This window comes from Salvelinus sp. IW2-2015, unplaced genomic scaffold (assembly GCF_002910315.2).
Source record: "Salvelinus sp. IW2-2015 unplaced genomic scaffold, ASM291031v2 Un_scaffold7861, whole genome shotgun sequence".
Classification (NCBI taxonomy): Eukaryota; Metazoa; Chordata; class Actinopteri; order Salmoniformes; family Salmonidae; genus Salvelinus; species Salvelinus sp. IW2-2015.
Genome location: NW_019949121.1, coordinates 1 through 10,197, shown reverse-complemented (window position 1 = coordinate 10,197; position 10,197 = coordinate 1). Strand labels below are relative to the sequence as shown.

Below are 10,197 nucleotides of genomic sequence, written 5' to 3'. Positions count from 1 at the left end.
TATCACAAGTGTTGGGCGGTCACTCGGAAGACACAACTCTGTGTTGTGTTTATGGTTTGGGAACTGTGAGAAAAAGTTAGACAAATGGCCATTTGGTGCTAACGTGCGATTATCAGTCTTTACCCATGCCTTTGACATTTGTTAATCTGAATTCCATCGGTCAGGTGGATTCGCGGAGCTAATCATTATTAATAAAGCATAGAAATAAATATACACACTGCATTCCCACATTTTTTTAATTCTCCACTAGTCAGACATAGTAGTCTGTGAGTGCTGAAATCTGGTAGAGGAGTACTTACGAGTTCCACTAGAGCAGATGTGGAATATTCACTCAGCTGACACTTTTCTGATGAACCGTTGCAAAACTGCTACTTGGTGTTATTTCTTAAATTGACCGTCGCAACACACGGAAGGCGCAGAGAAAATATACTCTCTGTTAAACCTATTATTTACCACTTATTGAGCTTCAATATTACTTCGAGTACTATGTTGGTAGTGAAAATAATGTCTTCACTCGATTATATTGTGTCATTTCGGGCCCGCGCAATGCTCTATTAGATACACTCGGAGTGGTCATTAGACAGGTGACGAGCTTAAGGCAACAAATCGATCATGTACACATTCATGATTCTTACACTAGCCGTCAATAGCGCTAGCTATTTGATACCTTAATATCGTGACAATTATAACTGGGTTTTCTTAGGGTAATTAATGTACGCGAATGGGGTGAAAGGCACACATATGCATAAAGAAATGTTCCCTTACACAATATGAAAAGCACATAATTCTCGTGACTTATCTGATCTTTGATAACTTGATCAGTTGTTAACTCCGTAATTCCACGACCGCGCATAGGAATCTTCAATTTCAGTGCTCGAAGGCGGTCGAATCCTATCTCATCCGTGCGTGCTGAAGAACTTTGTTTAGCCTTCCACCTTGGGTGTTGATCATTTTACAGGGGAGGAACGAATGCCCTGGACTTCCCAGCCGCTTTTATCCTTCGTGATGTAGTGCTGTAGACAAAACTATAATGGGACTGATAATCAGTGCGCGTTCATTAACACATGTGTGTTTCGGATAGTCATTTTGTGGTCTCAAATGATGTCTGGAAGGTCTCATTGGGAACAGCTGGCAGGCACCAATCGATAGCTTACAATACTTAGACAATGCTCATTTCGCCAAACACAGCTTAGCACTTAGGCACGCCACTGCTTTGTAAGAGGAAAGTCCATAGGGAAACACCTAGAACAAATGGCATTGTACCACCAAACCGTGAAAGCTGGCGGCGAACATGATGAAAATAGACACATAAGACAGGAGGCATCCATGTATGAATTGGAAAGCGTACGTAAGGTCATGCCACTCTGTGTAAGAGAGAGGTCAACATATGTATAGGACCCCTAGTCTGGCATGATTATGGTAACGATTGTAGCCACGCTTCATCAATTTTCATGTCGCTTGTCTCTATCGTTGAGTCAATCAATCTCTTGCTTTCTGTTTATAGAAAACACTCTACTTGTTACACTCATGGTCTGTTAGCTATTTTATATGAGCCAATTGTTTTTTCCTATATAACTTGCGAGTGCTCGTTTACGCAGGATCCCTTGCTCTACCACCTAAGCACCTTGTTGGGTTGTGTTTGATGCTAATTTGTTTGTGTTGTGCTTATGGATAAATTCAATGTCCTGTTGATAGATGACACATTGAGGTTTGAGAGATCATAAGGAGTGTGTCTTAACATGTTTTAATGGTTTGCTGGCTTTTAAGTTTTCAATCCCATTTGAAACTCACTTGTTCACAGTGTTTGTCTTTTCTCACACTTACGGTCTCTTCTGCGCATAGAAAGGGTCCCCATAACTCATGCTCATATTTTATATATTAAGCACTTTCATGTCTCTCTCTCACACACATGTAAGATGATTGTTCTCAGCATGAGTTTTGTTTAAAAGGAAAAGTAATAATATAATAGTGGCGATGGCTGCTTCTAATGACATGTGTACAACAGGATAATTGTACAAATACATGGGTGTATGAAAGTGACTCCGCTTATTGCGTACGAAAATTGTGTACAAGACAGTTAAATAATCCACTATTAAGACATTTGGAGTGCCAAAATGGGCATTTACAGCCCAGAAGACTGCCCATGTAGCAGTGGTGGCTACATACTCATTAATAAGACGTCGGGGGACATTTATGAAAACTCCAAATTTTCATTGAAGTGGGTATAATTAAGATAAACAAGGTATAGAGCCCGATGACTTATAGCGTACTAAGAGATGACATACTACCAGTCACAAATGTTTTGGCTAGTCCACATAAGCCGTAATCTAATTAAGAGTGTCTGTCATCGAATGGCGGTTGCATCTTACGGTCTTCCAGAAGTTTGCTTGTTTGCTTGATTAGCTGCTCTTACTTAAACCACTAGATGTATGTTGCCGCTCTATAATCCACTCGTGTCATGTGGCCTCTTTCGTAAAGGCGTTGTTGTTTTAAGGCCTTATGGCACTCCGTGATAGTACTATAGATGGGGAGTGATATGTGGCCCCAATCTTTTGGGAATCATATTACTGAGGTTTAGCTATGCGCGGCTATACGAAACTTCCTCAGAAATGTGACCTCTGCAGCCAATAAAGGTCTAGATAAATAATGGCAAGCGCTAAATCACCATCAAGTAAGACATAGAGGGATCATGTTTAACAAATCGCATGTGTTACTGCTCGAGAGAAATTAATGGACTTTTGAAACTTCTTTGTGTGGTCATTTGTGGCACTGAACATTGTTTCGCCTTCCCCATTGTGCCTATAAACACACTTTCACTCTTAAAATGGACCAGTGTTAACCCAGTCTCCTTGATAGCAATCAAAGAGGCACTGACAACCAGGGTACAATTCAACGCACTCTTGTGCTGTAGAAGTGAACTCTCCAACACGACGCAATTTGTGTGTGGTCTCTTGCTTGTAGATTTAGAGGAGCCGATGAAACTTCGGTTCATAGTCGCCAACTTCCAGAGTGGTGGATGAATTCAGTCACTAGCAAGTTGCTGGTTAAAGAATGAGGTTCTCTAGTTGAGTTGGGTTGGTGGTTGTGCAATAGCAGGAGGACGTGGTGTCTGGCACTCGTGCGCAGCTCGGAAATCTCTCACTTGACGATAGTCAGCATGTCGGGGGCACTGCCCGTTGGTGCGGCATGGAGACGGGAAGTGGAGTTGGAGGAAACTCGCTCGTGGATGGCTTGGTTCGGCTGATAGTTGGTGTCTTGGCAGAGGCGCTTCGCCACTTTGCTCTTGCAGCCCAGCGATGAAGGGTAGGGGCGCTGGGAGGGCGCAAGAAGGGCTTGCCGGTTGCTGCCGTTCTCTATGTCCGCGTGTAGAGATGCTGTAGGAACGATTAGCTATCAGTGGGGACAAACACGCCCTGCACGCCCGACCGGCGCTTACAATCGCGATCGATATACAGATCAGAGCGAATGTGGATAGCCACATAAGAGAACACAAAATTTAGCGAGGGGTTGAAACAGGGTGCAGATATCGGGTTAATGGTGTCACAACCATTGACTGGGGCCCTTCGTGCCTGCTATAGGTTAAACTATCATGAAGAATTACGCATCTCAACTGAGTGATTAGTATTTACGTACCTCATACCACATGGCCTGGAAAGGCACATCAGTAAAGGCCGTTGCCTGAACGTTGTCCTCGTATGGAGGGAAAGCGGGTTTGAGGATGTTAAGGGTGATTCGTAGGAGAGTTGCTGTGGTATGACGACGCTGTAGGGAGTACATTTGTCGCACAGGCCAGCCGAACAAACAGCAGTAGGGACTCGCCCAGCTCTTCTTCACACACTCACACGTAGCTCATGTACAAGGTTGTTTCTTCTCTTTGGGTGATCCTAACCGTTTTTTGACGGGGCTGGGCAGTACTCAGATTAATGACAACACTCCACATGGAAGAAGAGCCTAACCCACACGGAGACGAGCACTCTTATAAAAACCGCAAGAAAGGCTCCATTGTCGCATAATAGTTGTCACAATCAAATATTGTGAAGTTCTACACTGAGCCCGTTGGAAGTTTAAGTGTGTGTAAGGGGACTTATGCGTTGAATTGGACAACCACTGTAAAGGAAGGCAGGATCAGGGCCTACCTCTCTTGGCCAGCGGACAAAGAAGAATGGTAGTCGCTACCCCCACCACGATGCAGCCTGAACGTCACCCCCAGAACACCACATTTCGAACGGAACACCTCTATGTCACCTGTGGAAGTGATGAGATTTTTTTTTACAACTTGTTACAATATTTTCTGTGTCATACAACATTAATCGATTGAGCATATCCTGCTTGAACTAGTCAATCAAATAAATAATAATCTGACGTAGGTGTTTTTTGGTTCTTTTACCAGACAGGCGTGAAGAAGAACAATGGAGGAGATGAGGAACCCCAACATGAGACCGACGACGACGACACAGGACATAACTGAGCCGAAGCGCCACCAGCTCATCACCAGGATAACTCCCCCACTACGCCAATCACTGCTGTCAGGGTCAGGCGGACTGCAGGGAGGAAACACAGACACTTCTGTCAGGGTCAGGCGGACTGCAGGGAGGAAACACAAGCACACTTCTGTCAGGGTCGACGGACTGCAGGGAGGAAACACGACACTTCTGTCAGGGTCAGACGGACTGCAGGGAGGAAACAGACACTTTGTCAGGGTCAGACGGACTCGGAGGAGGAACACAGACACTTTTCTGTAGGGTCAGACGGACTGCAGGGAGGAACCAACATTCTATCAGGGATCAGACGGATGCAGGGAGGAAACAGCACACTTCTTCGGTCAGACGGATGCAGTGGAGGAAACACAGACACTTCTGTCAGGGTCAGGCGGACTGCCAGGGAGGAAACAAGACACGTTGCTGTCAGGGTCAGACGGACTGCAGGGAGGAAACACAGACACTTTTTCAGGGTCAGACGGACTGCAGGGGAGGAACACAGACACTTCTGTCAGGGTCAGGCGGACTGCAGGAGGAAAACAGACACTGCTGTCAGGGTCAGACGGACTGCAGGGAGGAAGACCACAGACTGTCTGTCAGGGTCAGACGGACTGCAGGAGGAAACACAGACACTTCTGTCAGGTCAGACGGACTGCAGGGAGGAAACACAGACACTTCTGTCCAGGGTCAGACGGAGAGGGAGTTGGAAAAATATCTTTTTTTTCATAGAGCTATAGAAGAATGAGAACCTGAGCTTCTGGCAAGAGCGGTCCAACTCAGACTGACCCCAAATAAATGAAAGCAAGTCCAGGAATTTCTCCATCAATTCTAAACTCAACTGCTCTACAGATAGATTAACATTCTTTAAATTGTCTTTACACTAAACCATGTGCTCTTCAGCATGATGGAACCCGTGCGCCAACTTAATTACTGGAACGTGCTTTTACAGTGAGATGTTTGTTCTATGCAGAAATGTGTTGTTTCACACTGAACTGTGTGTTGTGCACTGGGGAAGTTTCCCATTGCATCCTGGATGAATTCTGCCACCCATCCATCAGCTCCACCACTGACCAAATCACATTAGGGTTCGAGTGTGTAATTCTGAATTCATACGCTCACCGCCATCCTCTATGACTAACACATATACAAGCCAACACTGACATCACCTTGCATATGGGGAGCACGAACACCCATGCAAGCCATTCTAGGTTTCTCCAAATCAAAATACACAAACTGTAACATAAGCATAAAATGCATACGTGTTTTGTTTTGCTCTGCCTTTTAGATGGCATGTGGGGCGGCAGGTAGCCTAGTGGTTAGAGTGTTGGGCCAGTATCCGAAAGGTTGCTAGATCGAATCCCCGAGCTGACAAGGTCTGTCGTTCTGCCCCTGAACTAGGCCGTCATTGTAAATAAGTTTGTATAAGTTTCTTAACTTACTTGCCTAGTTAAACAAAGGTTACATAATTTTTTTTAAATTAAATATCACTGTAACAACTGTACTGATTTAGCACTGGCTAATCTGATTGCATTTCCCAGTTAATGAGACCAACAGGAGTTTCTTTCAACTGAGCTGACCTGATTGAATCACAGAAAAACTCTATGCTTTCAGGGGGCACCGACTGGAGCTTCCAAATTAAAATAGGATAATTTTTGGGGAAAATCATATCGATATGGCATGACTATCTAATTCGCATTTCTGAAAGACCTGTGACGATTAATGCAATTTGTCTGGCCGCAAAGCCAGTTTGTATGGCTAATTTCATTCCAAAATACTGTATGCTTTGGAGACGGATTAAAAACTACAGAGGGAGTACAGAGATAACTGAACAAGCATATGACCAAATAAATTGAAGCCAATGTTTACTATAGAAAAAAATATATATATTTAATATCCTTATCAACCTGGCTGACAAGGTCAACAATCTTATGTTCATTTGAAATCACTTGAACTTACTGTCATAGTCCAGTTTTGTAGTTCTTGTGATCAGGACAAAAAAAATAAATGCTGCAAAGCCAAAGCCCATACAGAATAGCTCTAAGAGAGAGGAAGATAGAGAGGGGAACAAGGGAGGAAAGTTTAATACGGGAGAGCAATACAGTAAACACACATTTTCTAGCATGACATCTAGGACTGGTTGCCCAGACCCAGATTAAAACTGCTACTGGACTAAAAACATGACCAGCGAATAGTCTATTTATTATTTTTCTTTCACATTATTTTTGCCCATTATGTGGGAGCAACAGTTTACAAAAAGACCTTTAACCTCCAGCCCATATTTTCATTAGCTGGCTGGCATGAACTTTAAATGAGAGTTGGACTTTCACAAACCATAAATAACTGGGATACAGCTAGTTGGGAGCGGCTATTTATTACTGGTGTTCTACAGGGAGGAAAAGCCCTGGACTTCCCAGACTTATCTTCCAGTGATGTAGTGGAAAACTTGGTATGTCAACACTTGTTTCCCCCCTACTCACCACATTTGAAAAAGCGGTGCCCAAAGAAGCACACGAAGAGGCCAGCTAAACCAGCGATGGTGAAGAAGATCCTTGTGGATATCTTCCCTAGAAGAAAAGAAAGTACATCAGCCTTTAGTCATTCTGTCTTTCCCCATAGTTGGTCTAACTTGTTGTTGGTCAAACAAGAGACACTGTGTCAACTGTTTGTCTTTTTTCTCCTGCTCTGAAATTGCTTATTGCTCCAATACAGTGTGTTACTGTTGACAAGAGTTGACATATTGGTTCATAAGTCAGTTGCCAATCAAAATAGAGGCTGAAATCAGCTGACAACATATTCCCAGGGGACTGGTGTTGATCTTCCCTGGTCTTAAATGCATGCTGGCCTTCAAGGTGCATTCCATAAGATTTCCACGGAAATAGCCCTCAAGGTCTCAGCCAGAACAATTGCAGTACAGTAAACGTCTTCTGTGTAGAATGACATTATGCTCTTCTTCCACTCAACAACAAGTCTCATTGAATAAGGCCCCGGGAATTCAGACTGGAATACTCAGATATCTTTGGAAATGTCTCCATTATAGACATATATTGACTGACGTTTCCCTGCAAAAAGACCCTTTTGACCCAGTGCTGGTTGTCCCACTTACCCAGAGTGTCACAGCCATCCAGGGTGGAGGAGAAGCTGCAGGCGTAGGTGTGGACAGGGATATACGAGGAAGAGGTGTTAAGCACTGGGTCTCTGACTATGACAGAGTAGATGACACCCTGGCCCGGGATGGAGCTAAACACTACCTCTGTCTTATCATTGGATGATAGTGTCATGAGCTACAGGGAGAAAGAAAATGAGAAAAGCTCACCATACCATTACACCACAACCAGCAAGTTTACAGTCTACAATCCTAATCTGTATTTTTATACATGTCCATTTTGCACTACATTCACACTTATCTATCAACTCACCCTTTTCCCATGCTCTCTCATGGTCTGCACATTGGCCACACTCTGGATGCTGGTGATGAGGCTCTGCTCTGAAAGGTCGCTCTCAGGCAGGAAGTACTGGTAGATGTCATACCTCAGGCGCCATCGAGTGTTTTCACCTACTTCAGTGTCACAGGCGGGCGGATTGGAGCCCCTGAGGAGGTGAAAACAGAGGTCAGTTCACAATGGATTCTGAAAGTTTTCTTTAAAGTACGAATACGCATTTGGGGAAACAGCACCACTGTTTGCCCCCCAGTGCCTTTGTTATTGTTTTGTTGATGAAAACAGAGAAGAGTCCAGCAGCGGGGTAAAAAAAAATGCACTGCATATTTGGCTGTTCTATCGCGTATACAGTGATGTCAAAGGAGAAAAACAGTGGTTGTTTACAGTAACTTCTTTGTTGTTGTAATATCCTAAACGGACATGGAACTTTCGCCTATTAAGGATTCTAGCTTTAAACAGAAATGTTGTAGATTTTTTTGATTAAAAAAAATTCAACATATTTTTCACAATGAAATAAGATGGCTCAGAAAAGCCATCACAAATAATAATAACACAGCAATATGAAACTGCAACAGAAAGGGCCGGAGTCTCTTTCTTTTTTTAAATACAATTTAGAGACTACGCAAAATAAGTGTCCCCATCACTTTTGTCTCATTCCAAATCTTTGTGACTCTTTTTTTGTTTCGCCACAGACTACCCCAGACCTTCCTAGACCTCTTTGGTCTTTTGCTTTTTGAGTCACTGCTTTTCAAAATCTGTTTATTTTTGTTCCTGGTAAATTTAGATACAGTTCAGTCTACAGACCACAGGCCAATGTTAAATTATAGCTGCTTGATGCACAACAGGAAGTGTGTTTTCCGCTCTGCAGTCTGCTTGGCCCTGACAGAATTTTGTGTGTTTCCACTCTGCGGTCCGTGTAATGCGAGTGAGTAGGTACTGTATGTGGAAATACTAAAAGCCAGCACTTCCCATATCCTGGTCAACCAGATCTGTTTGGGCTGTCTTGCCAACTCTTATGATCATTATCACACCATAGCCTGATTAATAGCAACAAAGTATTTTCTTTATTTACATAAGAAAATATCAATGATTTCCCTCTCCCAAAATTCTTTAGAGGTTGGGTTCCAATCACTGTACCTCTCCACTTGTGGGTAAATCTATTTTCTCTACTAAAGCACATTCCTAGCCAGAGCCCTGGCATTAAAACATTTCTTACTCTGCTTCCACCACAACGAAAGCCACACAAATGTAGGACAACACATAATGCCCTCATAAGAATGCATTGTCTTTCAGTCACAGGACAATTTATTTGGCTAATTGTTGACTTTTCACCAGGGTTAACTTTAAAACGTATAAACAAAAACATATGCAGAGTGCCCTGCCTCACATTTGTTTGCAGTGAGACAGAAGTGATTAAATCCAAGATGCTCATACATAAACCCTTTAGTGTGTTGTTACCTTGAATATCCAATATTTGCAGGTGCAAAGCGGATAGTAGTCTCAAAAATGTTGTAGTGGAGATAGACATTTGGGTCAATGTCCAGGTCAAACTCCAGATTACAAGCTCCAGGGACTGGGTCTGCAGAGAGAGAGAAAACACGTCATTAAAACCAGCCAATCAAGTCACTGTTTTTTCTTGAAGTCCATTGACAGTGCAGTAGTAGCAGTAGCAGACTGTTGAGAGTTTGTACCATTAGTCTATGCAGATGGCCTACTGGTGACTGTGGAGAAGTTGTAGAGTGCAGATTACTCTACACAGATACAATCATTTTGGTGGAAGACAAAACAGCTTTGAAATTTGTTCTCAGTTGACTATTTGTTTTGTTCAATAATCTACCTGACATTCTTTGTTTTGGGGTTTGTTTGAAACAGGCTCCACATCTACTAGATACTCTTGCTATTGTTTTGACATGGTATATGGAGTGGTTAAAACAATGGTGGATTGAGGGTGAGTAGTGAGAGGTAAAACATCCTGGAATGCTAACAGTGATGTAAGGCAACATACTGTAGCCCCTTGACAGATAGTGGGAGGCCACCTAAAATTGAGAGGAATTGGTGGATTATTTTGGGAAGCGGAGATGGAAGGGCATACATACCAGAGCTGGTGTAGGGGAGGATGACCCCAGTGCCAGCCACAGAGTCCCCATCAGGGGCCAGCAGGAACCAGGAGAGCTTGGTCTGACCGGGGATCAGGGGTGAGAGAAGGCCTGAGTCCACCGCTGTTAGAGAGAGGCCCAGCCCTGGCATCTGCCCAAAGTAGTCAACCAGACAACCAGAAAATC

General features: G+C 43.5%; 1 pseudogene; it reads right to left on the bottom strand.

Moving 5' to 3' along the window:
- Positions 1-3,142: 3,142 nt before the first annotated feature.
- Positions 3,143-10,191, bottom strand: LOC112079402 (transmembrane 7 superfamily member 3-like; annotated as a pseudogene).
- Between the last annotated feature and the right edge of the window lie 6 nt (positions 10,192-10,197).